The sequence below is a fragment of the Podarcis pityusensis genome (genome assembly GCF_964106645.2).
Source record: "Podarcis pityusensis genome assembly, chromosome: 13".
NCBI lineage: Eukaryota > Metazoa > Chordata > Lepidosauria > Squamata > Lacertidae > Podarcis > Podarcis pityusensis.
This window is the reverse complement of record NC_138038.1, coordinates 1566926-1586075: the sequence shown is the minus strand read 5'-3', so window position 1 is coordinate 1586075 and position 19150 is coordinate 1566926. Positions and strand designations below refer to the sequence as shown.

At 49.8% G+C, this 19150-nt stretch overlaps 1 protein-coding gene across 1 annotated transcript in view; it reads right to left on the bottom strand.

Moving 5' to 3' along the window:
- FAM222A (family with sequence similarity 222 member A) overlaps nt 1–15217 on the bottom strand; it is an 89324-nt gene extending 74107 nt beyond the window's left edge. The window contains exon 1 of the mRNA XM_080979223.1: nt 15070–15217. The gene's annotated coding sequence lies outside the window, so the exon portion shown is untranslated. The remainder of the gene's footprint in view (nt 1–15069) is intronic.
- Nucleotides 15218–19150: the final 3933 nt, after the last annotated feature.

Sequence of the window (19150 nt, the reverse complement as noted above, 5' to 3'; positions counted from 1 at the left end):
CATTTCATTGTCTCCCCCACCCCCATGGACTATAGGAAGCTGCCTTATACCATTCCTACAACATCAGATGCAGTATTATCCCCGGAGAGTCTTTCAACTGGTAGCCATCGCAGACTCAACCTGCGGCCTTGTGCCACGCTCTGCCACTGAGCGCCTTCAGAACAGGACCCACGGCGTGCACAAATCCAGGAGACACATGCGAGGGAGCCAAGCCACAAAACTGCCTCCAAACAAGAGAGGAAAGTAGGGAGGGATCAGAATTCAAAAAACAGGTATGAGTGCATCTAAGCCCCCCCCTGGAGCTTCAGGATCTATTTCACGCTTTTGGAATTGACGCAGGACATTACAAAGGGGATGCACACAGAAGGACTGGGCTGCACCACTTGTCCCAGCGCCCTGCCAACCCCAGCCCACTCACGACATATGTTGAAAGCGCTATGATGCCACGTCAGACAATCCTGGCTTTGTCCAGAGAACCTTGGGAGCTGTTGTTTGCAAAGGGTGCTGGCAGCTGCAGGGAGACCCCTGCTCCCCTCCCGGAGTGGTTTGATAAGCCCCCATCCCTGGGGACTGTAGCTCGGGGCACCATTGCAACGTTTTGGGATGCCAAGCAGGAGAAAAGAAGAGCCTGGTGGTTCCGGCCAGTGGCCCATCTAGCCAGGTGCCTGTGGAAAACCTGCAAATTCGGACCCGAGCACCAGAATCCTCTCCCCTCCTGCGGTTTCCAGCAGCTGATAGGTGGAAGCATTACTGGAGGCAGAGCCTAACGGTTGTGGCTAGTAGTCCTTGTGGCAAGTAGCACCGATAGCTCCCTCTTCCATGAATTTGTCCAATCCTCTTTTAAAGCCATCCAAGGTGGTGGCCCTCCCTGGGCCAGGCCAAATTTGTCCCCTGAAACTGACCTTCCCTGATACAGAAAGAGGTGCTATCTTTAGAGACACTCTGGTTCAGAGCTGGGGGAGGCTGGCAGGGGCTGACCCATCTACTGCCTCCGGTGGGAGGGAGTTTCATAGTTTAACTATGTACTACATAATGTCATGCACTGCCACCATGTTTCCCCTTGAGAGAGGTGTGAAACGTGGTATGGTTGTGCTGTGAGGATAGACAAAGGCAGGTCCAGCACCAACGGCAAAAAGAGCTTCTTTGGGCAGCAAATCCATTCGCAGGGGCAACATGTACCAATGGCTGCCAACTTCATGGGCCTTCAATAGGGTTTGTACAAACTCATGGAGGATGGGGTCATCAATGGCTCCTAGCTCCACTGTCAGAGGCAGGATGGTTGGGATCACAAGAAATCGTAGAGTTGAAAGACCCTGAGGGTCATCTAGTCCAGCCCCCTGCATTGCAGACATTGCAGCTGAAGTATCCCTGCCAAGACGGCCACCCAACCTCTGCCTGGAAGCCTCCAATGAAGGAGCACCTGCCATCTTCCAAGGGAATCCGTTCCCCGGTCTTCCCCTTGGCTTGGGTCCCACCCTCAGGGAGAGGAGGGCGCTGCTTCTGCACTCAGCTTCCACTGCTGGAAGAGGGTGAACAAGGCAGGCTGGAGTCTGACCCAGCAGCAGCACTGGGATGCTGAACCCAAGGCACCAGGGGCGGCTCACCTGCTTCCTTGCTGGGGGTTTCCCAAAAACAACTGGCCATTCAGGATGGCAAGCAAACCTTCCAGTCCAAGCCAGGAGGGCCCTCAGTGGTCTGGGGTGACTCCCTGAGGTCAGAAGCAGTTTTACTGGTTTTACAATTTGTTAACTTTTCAGCTAACAAATTTTATCTTGTTTATAGGAAACCACACAGATCTCTCCAACTCTGAGGAATAAAGACCCCCAAACAATTCCTCTCTTTCCTCTCCCACTCTTTTATCCCCCCCCCCCCCGATTTCTGGACCAGAGAAACAGCCTCTTATCTGCTGGGATGTACCCACTAATTGGGTCGAGCAGCCTTGTCTTGTTCAGCTCGAGGAAGCTAAATCAAGGAAGTGCAGTGGCTGCAAACTAATTATATCTCCGGACTGCAGACTCCGTCTTGTCTTGCCAGTTATTGAGTTAGAAAAATGGTCCCCAGCCTCAATCTTCTCTATCCCCCTCTCCCCGCACCCAACTGCCCAGGCAACTGGAGGTGCAGAAAGCCAGCAGCTTCTGCCCGCCCCCCTGGAGCTGGGGCTGGGGCACACCCATCAGGGTGCCGAGGGCACAGTTAGGAAGGGGTCCATGCAAGAATCCAGCAAAGCAACCAGCTCACCCCACCACCCCCAGCTGATGACTCCAGCCACATTTCACAGAACTGGAAGGGGCCCCCCGAGGGTCCTCTAGTCCAACCCCCTGCAATGACAAACATCAGGCTGCAGCCTAAACGCACAACTAGTTCCACCGAATCTGTGCTTTTCTGCCCCAGTTCCATGGGGGATCCTTGAGTCACGATGAACAGGCAAACTGATCTATCATTTGTTGCAGGAAGAGCTGCTTTGTAACATATACACGGCCATTCAACCCAATCCAGCCAGGAGCACCAGGCATCAAAAGCTACAGGCCTCTCTCACCTCCTTGTTATTCTCAACATGTGAATGGAGTTTAGCTACAGTCGCTGCAAATTTAATTCTTTCTAAGCCACTGATTTGTTAGCGTCATTCAGCAAGAGGCTTTGCTGGTTGCCCGGCTATTCCACTCACTGCACCCTGGGACTGGGGGCAGGCTTTATACCTGCGGCAGAAGAACCAATAGCTCCTTCTTTGTGATGGAACTCTTCCGCCGTGGACAGAACTCTCCGTTTTGCATACCATCGGCAGGACCTCAATATTTAAAATGATCCAGATTCTTAATCAACATTCCGTGTCCAAGAGAACGCATGAAAATTAACTGTCAATGCATATTTCTGCTTTCTTCACCTATTTTATTCTTGCAGTGGTGGAACAGGGCAAAGACTGCCTGGAGCACACACACACCATCCCAACATTTCTCAGATACCTGATATTTCACCTGCAATTGCCTAAATCTCTGGTCCCATGTGGTCTAGAAGCATGCTTTTGTTTAATTGGTCTTCTAAAACATAAAGTCGCTCTCGAATGACTAACTGCACACTCAATAACCTGCCTGGGGTCATAGATTAAAGCAGGGCACTAACACAGCTGGCAAATTATGGCATATGAGTAGGAGGGCCACTTCTTGCTCGTCCTCGCAGGTCCTGGGTATCCTGCAAGTTGCAACAGAGCCTGGCTGTGTGGGACAGATGAAGCCCCTGAAGTGTAAGGTTTTACTGCTCTATTAGGGCTTGCTTACCAACCACAAAGGCAGCTTTGCTCCCAGCTCCCCACCCCCACCCCACCCCCCGCACCCCATGGCATTCTCCTTCTGCTGCTAAAAAAAATGGCCTACAGAAGTTAGGCAGGTGAAACAAAAGGCTTCTTTTTTAAAAGGAGAAGCAGCTGGAAGGCAGAGCAGCGCAAGGATGGAAGGCCTTTCCCAGGCAACACCCAGAGGGGCAGGGATATCTTATGGACAGTTTTTATCCTCACATACTTCACTGTGACTGACGCCATGAGAAAGACATCTTCAGATATTTCAAGGGCTGTTGCATGGAGGATGGAGCCAGCTTGTTTCTTCTGCTCTGGAGAGTAGAACCCAAACCAATGGATTCAAGTTGCAAGAAAGGAGATTCCAATTAAGTATCAGGAAGAACTTTCTGATGGTAAAAGCTGTTTGACAGAAGAACAGACTCCATCCTTGGAGGCTTCTAAGCAGAGACTGGATGGCCCTCTGTCATGGCTGCATTGCAAGGGGGTTGGACTAAATGACCCTCATTTAGTCCAACTCTACCATTCTATGATACTATGAATCCACAAGACAGTTACGGGCTAGTAGGAATGGATCAGACCCATTTTCACCCCCAGTAACATATACACACAATGGGACAGTGAACTGCCACCAAGAGACATTGGGCAAGTTTAAGAACACAAGAAGAGCCCTGTGCTGCGCTGGATCAGGCTGGGGGGGGGGGCATCTACCCCAGCATCCTGGTCCCAGCTGCCCGTAGGAAACTGGCAAGCAGAACCCAGCCTCACTCGCTCCTGTCACTTGGGATCCCTTCCAACTCTACCATTCTATTACTCTATGAACCTGTGTTAAAAAAACTCCACGGAAGGTCCAGCACCTTCTTCCAAAGGTGGAGTCCGTTCCATCGTCAAACAGCTCTTACTGCCAGGAAATTCCTCCTGATACTTAGTCAGAATCTCCTTTCTTGTAGCTTGAAGCCACTGGTTTGAGTCCCACCCTCCAGAGCAGGAGAAAACACGCTTGCTCCATCTTCTGTGTAACTCCGGCTCCTCAGTTGCCCTTTTCTGCAACTTTTATTGAACTAAATGCCCAAGGAAGGTCGGAATCAGTTAAAGCACTTGAGGTGGCCCCTGCAGAGATCACCAGAAATCACCTGGCCTTTCTGCGGGGGTGGGAGGAGGCTGGGGCGCCGCCTCATTGGCAAGAGGAGTCTCCAGGGCAATAAAAAATCCCCAGCAGGCTCTTGTCGGTTTCAGGTCATTAACTTGTTTTTATTGGAAGCTTGTTTACAGCCAGCCATAAAGAGATGCGTTTGTGCGCCTCTCCAGGAAAAAGCCACCACGAGACCCTGAAATGGAGGGAGGGAGGAAGGACGAAAGAAGCGGGCGGAGGGGGAACAGGATGGGACTGAGCTGCTGCATTCATGGCTTCCGGCCCAGGGCAGAGCTGCGTTTTCCCCTCCAGACACCCCACAAGCCCTGGTTTTGCATTTGCAATAAACGCAAAGGGAAGCAAAGGCACCTTGTTTGGCCTGTGACTGGTTGCCCATTGAAGATACGGCAGAAGAAGAGGGTTAAATAAAAGCCCCAGTTGGGGGCACTTCTGCTCCCCAGAGACCAAGCTAGCTCCTTGCAAAAGGAGCCGGGGAGCACCCAGGGGACAGTCAGAATCGCCTCCAGGTGACAAAGAGGGACAGGTATTTACAAGGCGTTGTTTTAAGGACCCCCATCAGCTCACAGAAATGGAATTGTGCTGCAATCCTCCCACAGCATTTACTGCAAGGTGGCGGGGGGGTGGGGCAATAACTGGATGCTCAATTTCTAAAATAGTAAGTGCTGGGCCTCAAAACCTCTAGGAGCTGTAATTTCCATTACAGCTACAAAATCAATGCAATGCACAAAACAGCAAGAAAACCACAGCTCTAGAATCAGGGAAGGACAACAGCACATGTACAGAGACACCCTTTTAACCTTCCCATGTGTCCCACCACAGCCCTCTAGGAGAGCCGTAACGGGAGGAGATAATGGAAGCCACCAAGCTAAGAGGATGGACAAAAGCTGGGCTAATGTGCCCCTGGCTTAATTCCAACAGCCGATGAGGACCAAGGACTTTCAAACTGGGGCTCCTGATGCTCATTATTTGGCTGCTTCTTACCAAGGAGCAAAACAACTTTTCCAGAAATGGCCCCCAGGCAGTTCAGTGGCCCCTGGGGCTCTGCATCCTTCCCCCACAGAAGCCAGACACCCTTTGGGCTGTAGGCTTCCCCCTTTTAACCAGAGACAGCATCCATCATCTGCCATTCAGGAAAGATCTGTCTTGAGCAAGGAATCTGCACACCTTTCCGTCTTTAGTAGCTCACAGCCCTGGGGGGCACATCCGGCTGTGTGCATCTTCAAGAGGTCATCCTAACCCCCCCCCCCGTCAGCTTATTAGCTAAGTGAGGTAACGTTCAGCCCAACTCTAAGTGCGTCCACAGCCTCTGGCCAAGAGAGAATTTCATGTGCCCCGGTGGAAGGGTGCACTCGGGGTCACCAAGAGACCCATAACAGGCTTAAACAAACATCTCCCCCCCCCCCCGGCTTTTAATGCCATGTCACAAGGAAAGGGAATCCAATTTGGCCTCCCAACCAGAGGCGTCTGCAAACTTCTGGCAGCTGGAGGAAGCTTTCATACTAGATCCAAAGTAGAAACCTGTAATTCGCTCTCAAGGACAGAGGCTGCTGCACCTGCCTCCCAGCGCCTTCCTTGGACCCTTAAAAGGAGGAGCTGCTACTTTACGTCCTCCCTGTGGCTCTCTCTTTCTTTTCATGTTTTTGTGGGGGACAATCTGCTGTCTTTGGGGAAGGAAAATGAATGCCCTCAAATACTCTGGAAATGTTACTCTTCTGTCTCATTCTCACCGCATTTATATTGCTACGTGTTTATCTGCACTTGCATTGTTTGTGAGCCGCCTCGGGGTCTCCTCTGGGCAGAAAGACGGCATATCAATAAATCATAACTTGCTATGGTGTATCAGAAAAAGGGAAAGAAAAGGTAGCCCTTCTGGGTTGTGGGGGCTCCCTGCACATGGAGGAGTTGAAACCCACCCACCCCCATTTTTGAGTCTCCTTGGGGGCAGTAAGGTGGCTGGCTGGGAGTGTCTGAGTGGCTCCATGGCATCCCGTGAGGAGGCACAAGGCAGGATTTTCCACCTGCTTTGGGAGGAGGCGAGGCCATTCACTCAGACAGGGTCACAACAGGCACCCACCCTGGGTGGAGCCTTCAAAATTATTCAAGTCCCCACAGTACTGAAAGTCCGGAGACACACCCAGGAAGGTAAACAGGGTTCAGTTACGCCTTTGAGTCTTGATGACTCAATCCATTTTGAAGGATACTTGGGGATCCCAATCCGTTTTAGACCTGGTGAGGTCCGTGCAAGAAAAGACCAGCCGCTCAGGATTCCAGAATCTAAGAAAAGGAGACACAATCTCACTGGGCCCTGACCTCCACAACACGGGGAAAAGGGACTTGGGCCAACTTGACAATGGGATCAAGCAAAGATCAATTCAGTGACAGCATTTTGCTTCATTTCAAAAGAAAGGCATTTGAATGCAACTGAATGCAACCCGCCCCCCAGTTATTAACAGTGGGGGTAGGGCTACCCCAATACACCTGTCGCATGCACTTTCACCCTTTACCTGCAGACTCCTGGGATGTGTGAATCAAAAAGACCACCGGCTCCTTCATACTTTCTTTTTAAAGTGCTGTCCAAGAACTTAAGACACTCCTGCTCCGAACGGACTTGGCAAATAATAATAATAATATTTTATTTAGTTTTTTGAATTTTTATTTATGCACTTTCAAAGACCTATAATACACATCTTACATTTTCATTCTCTAATTTCTTATCAAAAGACTTCCACCTCCATGGTTCTTTTTCCCCCTGCATATATTTTATACCACCCAATTCATTTATACATTTAGTAATTTTTTTATTTATACCCTATCCATTTGACTGGGTTTCCCCAGCTGGGCTAATGATCTGGGAAAGGGCATAACTCACTCAGTGGTAGAGCAGTTGCCTTGCATGCAGAAGGACGGACTCAGGTTCCATCCCCAGCATCTAAGAGAGACCCATTTGAAACTCTGGGGAGCTGCTGCCAGTCAGTGTAGGCAATACTGAACTAGAAGAACCATTGGTCTGTGTCAGATACTACAAAACCGGGGGGAGGGAGGGAGACTTAGATGCAGATAGGGGTGCAGCCTTCAGCAGCCTTGGTAGCCTCTAGCTGCAGGCTAAAACATTTAGGGGCACTAGGTGAGCAAAGGTTGCACAACCAAAGTAGAAATAGCATCCCTGCCGCAAACACTACAAAAACTCAAAGAGGTGCGCTTTTTAGGAGACATGATTAGGCAGCAGGCTGATAATCATGGCGGACCCCTCCTTGGGGGTTGAGCAATCACAGGAGACGCAAGCAAGTGGTGCTGCCCCCCCCCCCAGTGCCAGGCACTGACCAGCCAGCCATTTCTCCTCCTCTTCTCCCTTCCCTTGCCCTTTTCTTTGCAGTGCCAAGCAAACACAAACAGAGATACTGAGCGGCACAATAGCTCTTGACACACAAATAGGTTAACATAATAAAGCCAGCTTTAGCCAGCTCACTCGAGGGAGAAAAGCAATTCTCGAGCAAGCAGGAGATAATAAAAGCAGGGGCTTTTGTAAGCCTGCCTCGCTACCGCATTTGCAGACAGGAATCGTTGTTTGATTGAATTACCTTGCAGGAATATTAGCTTTTTCCAAAGAATGCACCAGGCAAGAGAAAAAGGAGAGAAATGTCCTTCCTCTCTCGCTCCTTCGCTTGCCTGGAAAGTCCTGAATGCAATTTCTCATTTATATTTGGCATAGCAGCTTGTCCAGAGAGTCACATATTTTCTCAAGGCATTAGCAACAGGCCAGCTCTTTCCTCCTTTACAGGCTTGCAAGGGATTAAAGCAGAGTTTTTGACCCCATCAGGATATGCCCCTTAAGTACTAGTTGCCACAGAGAAAGAGGACCAACTGTGGTTGTTCAGGAACAAGAAGGCACTCTGCGTGTGGGCAGGAGGACAGGGGGGAGGGGGAGAGCCTCATGCACCATACAAAGGACTCAGGAAAGTCTCTGGTGCAACTGAAAGAACCCCTTATAAAGAATCCCTGTTTACTCAGACCTCCGCTTTCCCCCTTTCTCCATTTTAGACTGTTAAGTATCATCCTGTACTCTGAAGTGCTGTAATAAGCTCAAGATCATTATTTTCAAATAAAAAACAAACCAACCCATATATGCAACCTGGAGAAGGATGCAAAATGGGCTGCAATTGGGTAACACATTTTAAATTATTCTTAAAATGACATTAGCTGTGTTTTCTTTTCAGTACAGAAAAAAGTTAAGCATGTTTTCACGGTGGATGGCAAAAATCTAGCTTCTCCGCTTACTCGGAGGCTTAGTAAGGGCAGCTGGCAAGGCAGGCAGACCAGGGCAGCCATTAATGGCCCCCACACCTGCAGCCTTTACACACAGCAAAGGCACATTCAGCCACTTGACAAGACTCTCTTGCAAGCAGGAGCAGCGGGAACTGTGAAATGCCCCTCCACTGCCTCTCCTCCCTCTCGACTCCAGGGAGGAGTAGCAGGTTTGCTGCACATAAGAGTTCAGAGCAGGGGGCCCCACACTTTCCCCAGCCACTGCCCCCCTTGGCTCCATGAATTCACCCCAAGTGCCCCCTCCCCTGCCCTATAAGAAGCATGATTCAGAATAGTGGTCTGCAGGACCCATCAAGGAAGATAATAACACAATAAAATTCAAAACTGCAACAATGCATTACACCTTTACTGCAAAATCTAATTAAAACTACTTAGTCTAATTAATACAATGAAACTGATGGATGTGATCCGGTGATACCAGCTTTTCAGAGTCTGATAGCCATTTACGCCGTCAGCACCCCCCTCCCCCAAGGGCCAGAAGTAGTCACTTTGGCAGCCACTGTCTTAGCAACTGGGTTGCAGGATCAGGACTCTTCCAAAGTGAAAGGCCATCAAATTCCCAACAAGTTCTGAGCGCCACTCTCAACAGAAATCCGTTTTGTAAAGAAATATTTCCTTATCCTCACACATGGAAAGAGGAGGTGGTCTGAGGGAACAAGGAAGGTGGGCCACTGAAGTCCCATTTCACTACTCAAGCACACGGCCAACGTCTTTAAAAAAAAAAAAAAATTAAAGATTTCTTGGTTTACAAAGGTATGTGCAATGTCTCTTTTTTCAAGTTACATTTTCTACAGATCAGTTTCATTTGCTGAGACATTAGTGTTACCTTAGGAAGAAAAGGGGGGAAGGGTGAGTTTTGCCTTCCTGCAGCCCCGGATGGCTCAGAGCCTTGCATTTTTAATGGCCCTCCCTCTTCAGGCTTGAAATATCTTGCAGCATGAAACTGAGAGGTGGGACTTGGAAGCGGAGATTTATCGACCTGTTAAAACCGGAGATGGATCTTTATGCAGGGAAAAGAAAGTGGCAGGTGCCACGGGGGAGACAGACCCACCAAATTCTTGGAGCCTTTCAAAAGGTGTATAAAGTTGAAGGAAGCCAAGGGTTTTATTTGGTTCCAAATGATCAGATCTATAATCTGCAGGCACCGTCATTATCAAGAGGTTCCAGCACAGGAGGAGGAAATGAGCTGAGATTTCGCTACAAATCCAAATAAACTCTCTCCCTCTTTCCAGTTCCCCGACTATTTCAAGGTTTTTATACATGCAACTCCACCACTGCCCAAGGAGCTTACAACCTTAGAAGCTACCATTTACCTTAGTTTCTCCCCCCACCCTTTTTGGTTTGTTTTATCATTTCATATACATTAACTCAGTCAGCAGAGCACAAAAGTCTTAATCTGAGGGTCCTGGGTTTGACTCTCACGGTCCCTTCCAACTCTGCCATTCTATGGCAATCTTGTTTCAGCCTCACAACAGCCCTGTGAGGTATGCTGGGGGGGGGGAGCTAAGGCCATCATAGAGCGTTATGGCTGAGAGGCCAAATCCATGCAAAACCCTTACAAGGCAGCACCCTCTAAATCAGGGAAGCGGGACTGCAGCCCTGGGGGGCCAAGTCCAGCCCCCCCTTCTTGCTTGCTTGGATGGATGCAGCACAGAGAGAAAAAGCAGCCTTGTAGTAAAAAGGCAAAACGCACATTTGTTGCTGTGCCCACTTTTGCACGTGGCCCTGGAAGGCCACCCAGCCCGGAATGTGGCCCTCAGACCACAGGTTCCTCACCCCACAGCTACCATCTTTCACTCAAGTGACTTAAGTCGGGTTAAAATGTACGCAGGCTTTAAAAGTTCACAAGGGCTGGGCTATTTGGAAAGCAGGTTTTTCCTTGCGAAAATGTATTCAGCCACTAAGCCAACCTGTTCCATCTGCGCCAGAAATGTTGCTCCCTTCACATTTCACCTAGCAAAGCACCTACAAAGCCTGAAAGCTTACATACTTTTGCTCCAACCTAAGTTTCTAAAAAATGAATAATAACTACTTTACATATGGTTTTTATCTGCCAACTAAGGTCTGCAATTAGCCCATGGTGGAAAACTCCAGACACCAGCTTAAAAAAATAAAATTTTAAATCTGGCTTTGGCACCCAAGAACCATGGACGCTGATAGAACATGAAGGTGGTCTTTCCCATCCCTCAATTTAGCTAGTCTTAAACTACAAAGCAAGGGACGCGCGTGGCGCTGTGGGTTAAACCACAGAGCTTAGGACTTGCCGATCAGAAGGTCGGCGTTTCGAATCCCCACGAGAGCTCCTGTTGCTCGGTCCCTGCTCCTGCCAACCTAGCAGTTCGAAAGCACGTCAAAGTGCAAGTAGATAAATAGGTACCGCTCTGGCGGGAAGGTAAACGGCATTTCCGTGCGCTGCTCTGGTTCGCCAGAAGCGGCTTAGTCATGCTGTACGCCGGCTCCCTCGGCCAATAAAGCGAGATGAGCACCGCAACCCAGAGTCGGCCACGACTGAACCTAATGAACCCTTTACCTTTTAAGCTACAAAGCAAGGAGCATAGGTCTGCTCAAAGGCCAGAATATTTACATATCAGCTCCTAACACTGAGTTATAAACCACAGCTTCCTACTCTGCTGCCACACCACATCCATGTGGATCAACAGCATGGGAGTACATTGCAGAAAATGATTGTGGCAGGAGGACGTTTAATCCAGGCTTCGCCAACCTGGTGCCCTCCAGACGTTTTGAAGTGCAGCTCCCAACCAGCCCAGAAAAGCACCCTGGCCTTGTGTAGCAGGCATAAGTCCATCTCCTAGAACCTGCAGGTCAAAACACCCAATGCAACTGGGCAGGGGCTTCTCCCTGTGAGCTCCAAAGTTCCTCGCTGCAACAGACACCATCTCAAGACCAGCTGGGGAATGCAGGAAGCTGCCTTGGCCCACCTGGCTCAGGGCTCCAGGGTTTCAGGCAGGGTTGCTCTCTTGCTGAGCCACGGGGAGAGGAGGAGGCTGCGGTTCTTAAGTCCAGAGGGTCAGTTTGCCACTGTGGGAACCAGCAGCCAGGAACGCTACTCTCCAGTTAAAACCACTTTACTGACATCTGATCTGATCCCAGGCACAATTCAAAGTGCTGCTGATGACCAGTAAATCTATGGCCTGAACCTGCCCGGGTGCAAAGATCCTCAGGGGAGCACCTTCTCTCAGTCCCCTCAGCACCAGGTGCTGGTGGGGATGCGAGAGCAAGCCTTTTCTACAGCTGCTCCCAGAAGGCGGGATTCTCTCCCAAGAGAGGCCAGACGGGCTCCCTCTTTTGTGTCTTCCTGGAACAGGCCTCTGGAAAGGGAGGTGCAGGCAGCGCTGACCACTGGGCAGCTGTCAGGGCAAACTGTTGGCTCTAAACGGGGTCTGGTGTATTACAACTGTTGGTTTTTTAAACTAGCTTTTTTCACTACTTTATATTTTATAACATTAAGAATGTACTGGCCACGGGCCAATAACGTTGCTGACATTGCGTGGGTAATTAGACCCTTGGAAGGCCCCTGTTCTATGGAAAAGCTTCCCTGCCCGCTGACACCTCCTGGAAATGTTCTGACAGGCTTCCCCAGCTGAGTAAAGGGGTCTTCACCACTTGTCAGGGCACCAGTCTTGTTTTTAAAGGTACTGGTTGTTTTTATGCTTTTTATCGTATGGGTAAATCGCCTTGAGACAATGGCATAGAAGGTGATTAATAAATGCCACTAATAATAAATAATAACAATGGTGCTGTTTTTAAACATTGGAAGCCACCTTGAATGGCAATTTGGGGGAAAGGAAGGGATATAAATAAATTAAATACAAAGACCAGTCGCATCTGACACAGCTCCCCTTATCTCCATTCACAGGCACGCCTCTCTTCCCCACCTAAGAGACGGGCAGCTTCGGCCCCTTTAAGACCCCTCGCCTAAGTTTCTGCCCTTAATTCGCCAGATGCCTCCGACCTCGGATTAGGAGATGCTCTTTGGCTGAACAGCTTCTTTGTAAGAGACACTAAAGGGAGCTCTTCTGCTCCTGCTCAGCCAGAGAGAAGGAGGTTAGTGCGCTCATCCATCCCTGGTCATGTGAAAGGAACGAGATCAGCTTAAAAGGGGGGGGGGGGGGCAGAGACACACACAGCCTCACTGCAATTTAACTCTTGCACCGCCTCTGCCTCTTCAGACCCAGAATTACTGTGTGCAGCCCAACCTATCAGGCACTATGCAGAGACTGCACTTTAAAAAAAAGGGGGGGTGGGGGAATAAACACATTTACTGTAAGCTCCTTTCATGGAAAGATAAGGGCCAGCTGGAAGGTGAGCTGTATTGCAAGAGGATGGGGAGATAATGTTTGCTGCATTTGTCTGTGCCTCTTACAACACAGCCAAGCAAACTCCTACTTCTCAGAGCTTGTTCTTTCTTAAAAGATTCCGGATTCAAGGATGGGCATGATCTTAGCAGGAAATTAGCCCCTGATGTGGGCACAACAAACAAAAATGCAGGTTCTGGAAAGCCTCCACCTCCTCCAGCAAAATGGGATTTCTCTTAATCTACAGACTAAATGAGTAAACTGAGGGACATCAAGAAGATCATCTCCCTGCTGGGTCAAACCCACTGAGTCCAACACTGAGTCCTGTTCGCAGGACTTGCCAGCCAGGTGCCCCCAAGCTCTGCCTCTACCTCCCCGCCCCCTCCCCGCCATCATGGCAGACTGCCCCTGCACATGGAGGTTTGCTTCTCAGCAGCCAGGGAACTGCCCCCCCCCCCCCGCATTTTATCTAAGGTTCCAAAGACAGAATTGCTTTGGTGGACCAGACCAGCAACCAGCTGCAAGCCAGGCAAAAGCCTTTTCCCCACCCACCCCCTCTGCTCACAAGAGGCTCAGGTAGTTCCACAGCAGGGGTGGCAAACGTGTGGCCCTCCAGAGGCTGCTGAAGCATCATCTAGAGCCAATGTGCCCAAGTTAGGGGCAATGGGCATTCAGGAGCACAGCAGCATGCAAGTTTGTGAAGCGTTCAATAATTTAATTTTAAAAAGGGGGGTCCAGCTACATCTGCAGCCCCCCCCCGTTACACATCTCTGCGAAGGAGGCCAACAGTCTACTTGTCAACCCTCCACTCCGTTCAAAAAAATATTGTATTATTCAAGACAGCAGATTTCCTCTCGCTACCAAAAACCCCTCCATTTACATGTAATGCCAAGAATCCCTAACAGTAGCCTAAAAAGAAAATCAATGTACTGCTGAGGTGGGTTGGTTGAGATCTCCCTTGCTCTCCATCCCACTGCTGCCATGAGGATGTGTCAGCAACATTTACCCTTTTCATTAAAAGCACCCCTGCGCTCCTTTAGAAATTGAAAACCACAGGTACATGCCCACCTCCTGCTCCTGCCCCAAGGAGGACCAAGGGGGGTGAGGCACGTGGGCAGACCAACCTCTCCACACAGATCACAGACTTGCTGAGTTGGAAGGTACATCCAATCCCCCCCCCCCGCCACACACGTTCCCAGGGTGGGGGGCAGGTGATTTCCAACACACACAAGGCTTGCCAGGTAATCAAAGAAAACACCACTCTCTTGTCAGTTCTGAGAAAGCTTCACTACACTTTCACCGGCCTAAGCAGAAGCAATTCTGCCACTCATTCCAATTTTATGGGGGAGGGGAGCAGATTAATCATCCAAAGGAAAGATTTCCAGCCCGTTACCCCAAAGTGAGAGATAGCATGCAATAAGAGGCCACCTGGGTAGTCTCAGGAAAAATAAGTAGCCAAATTGCAGAGCCTCTTCTCTCCCCCCCCCCCCCCGAAAAAGGCTCTTCCAGGCAGGCAAGGAGATTCCCACTGCACCTGGGCCAAAGCACCCTTTTCCGGCGCCCCCAGAGGCACCTGCAGCTCAGCCAGCAAGTTCACCCCCCTGCTAGCAGGAGCAGCATGGGCGCAGCAGAATGTGTGTCCCCCCCCCGGCTGCCCCCCATGAAGCAAGGCAGATGGGACGGCAGTGAGGGGTTCTTGTGGGGCCGGGGGGCCACAGGCGCCCTTTGGCTGGGGTGACCTTGGGGCAGGCACTGCACATTTCTTAGCTCGACCCACCTGGCAGGGCTGTCGCGAGCACCGAAAAGATGCATGTCAACTAATAGGCAGCTTGGTGGCAAAAAGAGAACACGACAAAACGCTCAGAGTGGCTCACAAAAGGCGCGAGGGAAAAGCCCGAGGACGAGAGGAGGGGGCGAGGCGCCCCTGCCCGCCCCGGCAGCCTCCGCTCTCCCGCCCCGAGGCCCGAGCCCCGTCGCCCCGCGGCCCTTACCCGGCAAGCGCCGCCGCCGCGCTCCTCCTCTTCAGGCCGGCCCCGGCGGGAGCAGCCGGCGCGTCCGGGGAGCCATGGAGCCGCGGCGGGGAGAGAAGGAGGTCCTGGCCGGAGAGCGCGCGATGCGGAGGTCCAGCGCGGCCGAGTCGGCGCGGGGTCAGGCGACGCGCAGCAGCCGCCGCCGCCGCGGGCCGGGCCGCCGCCCCCGGGCATGGGCCGCCGCCTCACGGGCAGCGAGGGCCGCGCCGCGGCAAGGCGGGCCGGGGGAGCCAGCCGCCCGCCGCGCTCCTCTCCCGCCGGGGCCGCGCGCCGCCCGGCCGAGGCGACATGGAGGGCGGGCGGCGGCAGCGGCGGGGGACGCCGCCGGGCGGCTGCTCCCTTTGTGTGCGCCCCGACCCTCGCCGGCCGCCGGGGCGCAGGAAGGGCGCCGCGCCCCAACAGGCGGCCAAGGGCGCTCCGGGCGACGCCGGCAGAAGAAGGCTGCTCCGACTCCGGCGCCCAGGAAGGCGAGCGGCGCGGACCAAACCGAGGACGAGGCGGCGGCGGCGGCGGCGGCTTGGCGTTCCCGGGCAGCGGCGAGGGCGCGGCTGCAAAGCCCAAATCCGGTTTTCGGCGAGGCTAGGCGGCAGCCGGGTCCTGGCGGCTCGGCATCCCCGGAGGCGGCTCCACGGGCGGGCTCCGGCCTCCGGCTGGCTGCCCGGCTGGCGGCGGCGGCGCGGCGGCTGCTTCCTGGCCCGCTCCGTCCGCGGCGGCGGCTCCGGCGACACTGAGCGCAGGCGAGCCGGGCGCAGGCGGCCAGGCGCGGCGGGGCGCGCGCGCTCCTCCCCGGCGCAAGGCGCACGCGGCTCGGCCCCGCCCCCGTCTCCCCGGCAGCCGTTGCCCCGGCGACGCCACGAAGCGTCTCTCGCGCTCGGCCCCGCCCCCGCCGGCAAGGCACGTGGCCTCTTTCGCGGGGAAATTCGAGCGCTTGATTGACGTTTGTTAAAAAAAAGAACCCTCAAAAAAAGATAAAGCAAGGAGAGGCTTTGGAATGTTAAAACAGCAACTGCAAACTAAAAACTCACATCTTCCTTCTAAACACTATGTGTGTGTGTGTGTGTGTGTGTGTGTGTGTGTAAGTGTGTAATTTTCTGTTTTATAATTTAGAATACTCATTTAAGGAACCTTAAAATATCAATGACTTCTTCTCTTTCCATGGTTCATTTTGCATATTATAAATCTCTGCATATTTTACATAAACTAAACCATTCAGCATTCCATTATTACATCCATCAAGACTTATTTACACTGTTGAATTTATCTTAATACTGGCAACGTTTTCAAGTGTACACAATTTCCCTCCATATAAGCAATAAACATTTTCCAATCTCCTTTAAACGTATGTTGTTCTTGTTCCCTTATACTATATGTTAGGTCCACAAGCTGCACATATTCCATCAGTTTAAGTTGCCATTCTTCTTTAGTTGGGACCTCGCTCATTTTCCATTTTTGTGCTAACAAAACACGGGCTGCAGTAGTCACATACATAAATAACCTTTTTTGACATCTGGGAATTTCCATCTGAATTATACCCAACAAAAAGGACTCAGGTGTGTGGGGTTTTTTTGAAAAGTACTTTAAAACATTTTTTCAATTCATTATGAATTATTTCCCAATACTCTTTTACCCTCTTAAGGTCCAACACATATGAAAGAATGTTCCCTCAACCTCATTGCATCTCCAGCACTTATCTGATTCAGTCTTATACATCTTAGCAAGCCTATTCAGAGTTAAATACCATCTGTAAATCATTTTCAAGTAGTTCTTCAAAGAATAACATGCTGTAAACTGCAGATCACTCTTCCAAAGTTTTCCCCAGAGATTAAAATCTATATTATGTCCTATATCTATTGCCCAAACTGTCATAGAGGCTTTGACAAGCTCGTCTTTTGATTTATTTATTTAATTTCTATAACGCTTTATATTTTTAAGAAAAATCTCAAAGCTGTTTACAGCATATTAAATCAATAAAACATAAATAAAACAATCTGAAGAAAGTCAAATATATATACAGTCAAAGCGACATAACAGAAGAAAACATTACAGTGGAACCTTGAGTTGCGGACGTAATCTGTCCCAGAGGCACGTCCACAACTCAAAGCGTTTGCATCCAGAAAAGTGGCGTCTGCGCACGCGGCGCAATTTAGTGCTTCTGCACATGTGCGTGCGGCAAAACCCAGAAGTAACCGTTCCGGTATTTCCGGGTTGCCGCAGGACGCAACTTGAAAAGATGTAACCTGAAGCGGACGCAACATGAGGTATGACTGTATCTTAAAGATTTCAAAATAATACATTACAAAGGAGGTCAACTACAGAATACATATTTAACATAGAAGGCTGGGTGAGTCTGGGCCCCACCCCCTAGGCCAGGTGGAAAGGGCCTTGCAGGAAGCATTTTAGATTGTACGTTTTAGATAAAAGATTTTCCTTTGTTTTGTAGAAGTTCTTTTTCAAATTGTGAGCTTTGGTCTGAAAAACTATTTTTCCTGTCTATTTTAAACATTTCATGCAACATGATATTGTAACCAGTCTGTAACATGGCTCCTTACACTGTCCATTGATTTCAGTTTAGGTTCCCTCAGTGCAGCAATTCCCTGTCTATCCATATTGACTCTCTTAATTGTAATAGGAGATAGCCATAAAGGTGTTTTCCTTTCCAGCAGATTTTTATATTTCTCCCAAACTCTATACAAATTCTTCCTTAGAATATGATTCATAAAACTTTTATAAATTTTCACCTTCCCATTCCAGAGATATGCATGCCAGCTGAATTTTAAAAAATGACCTTCTAAGTCTGCATTATCCAATGTAATCCATGCTTTTAACCAACACAGGCAGGCTGCATCATAGTACGTTTGCAGGTCTGGCAGGGCAAAGCCTCCTCTTTCTTTTATATCTATCATAATTTTATGTTTAATTCTTGGCTTTCCCCCCTGCCAGATGAATTTAGAAATATCCTCCTTCCATTCTTTGAAGTAGCCTGAATTATTTACAATTTAAATTGATTGGAATGAAAACAGCATCCTGGGTAGTAGATTCATTTTGATAGCTGAGATTCTGCCAAACAGGGAAGAGCTTCACTCTCTCCCAAATCTAAAATCTAAATCTAATTGGAGATCTAAACACCTTTTTAACACCATTGCTTTTAATTGAGCCTGACATGTCATTAGGGATGGCTGCAATGCAGAAGACTGGGCAGATTTGCAGATGAGAAGGCTGCCCGTCTGCAGCTCTTAGCCACCTGCTCTGTCTCTGTGGCCTGAGGCAGCAATGCTTCTGAGTTCCAGCTCCTGCCAGTCACAAGTGAGGAGAATCCATGTTGCGCTCAGGTTCTGCTTGTAGGCTCCGCAGGCATCTGGTTGACCACTGTTAGAAGAGGATGCTGGAATCTTTTTCAGAGTGGTTCTTTCTGACTGAATGATTCTTATTTTGGCTGCATTGTGAATTTCATCCAGTTTCACATGTGCTCAATCACAAGTCCATTTTTTGTAGATTAAAAAAAAAAAAAAACCTCGTAAATTCCACACACATTTTTTTCATTTTGAAAAATTAATCCCTAAAAATCTGCATTTTGTATGCAGAAAAATACTACATTTCCCAATAAAATACATATATTTTGCACACAATCTAGAAATTAAAACTGCATCACAAAATTCTCATTCAATCGTTTGCTGCCCTTCAATCTGCATGTAAATCTGGGACCAGTGAATGAGGCTGAGTTACTTTAAAATGTGGATGGAACAAATTTCACTTTCATCCCTAGGAAGCAAATATGTATATTTACTTTATTGTAGGTATGGGATCACAGGAAGCTGCTGTATACGAGTCAGATGATGTGTCTTTGTACATGTTATGTACTGAGTTGAATAGGATCCAAACTGTAGCAGTCTGATTGGTCCTAGAACAATAGGATCCAAAAGGCAGCAGTCTGATTGGTCCTAGAACAATAGGATTCAGAATGCAGCAGTCTGATTGGTCCTAGAACAATGCAGCAGTATGATTGGTTGGCAGGAACCACCCAATCCTGCTCCAGATAGAAGTG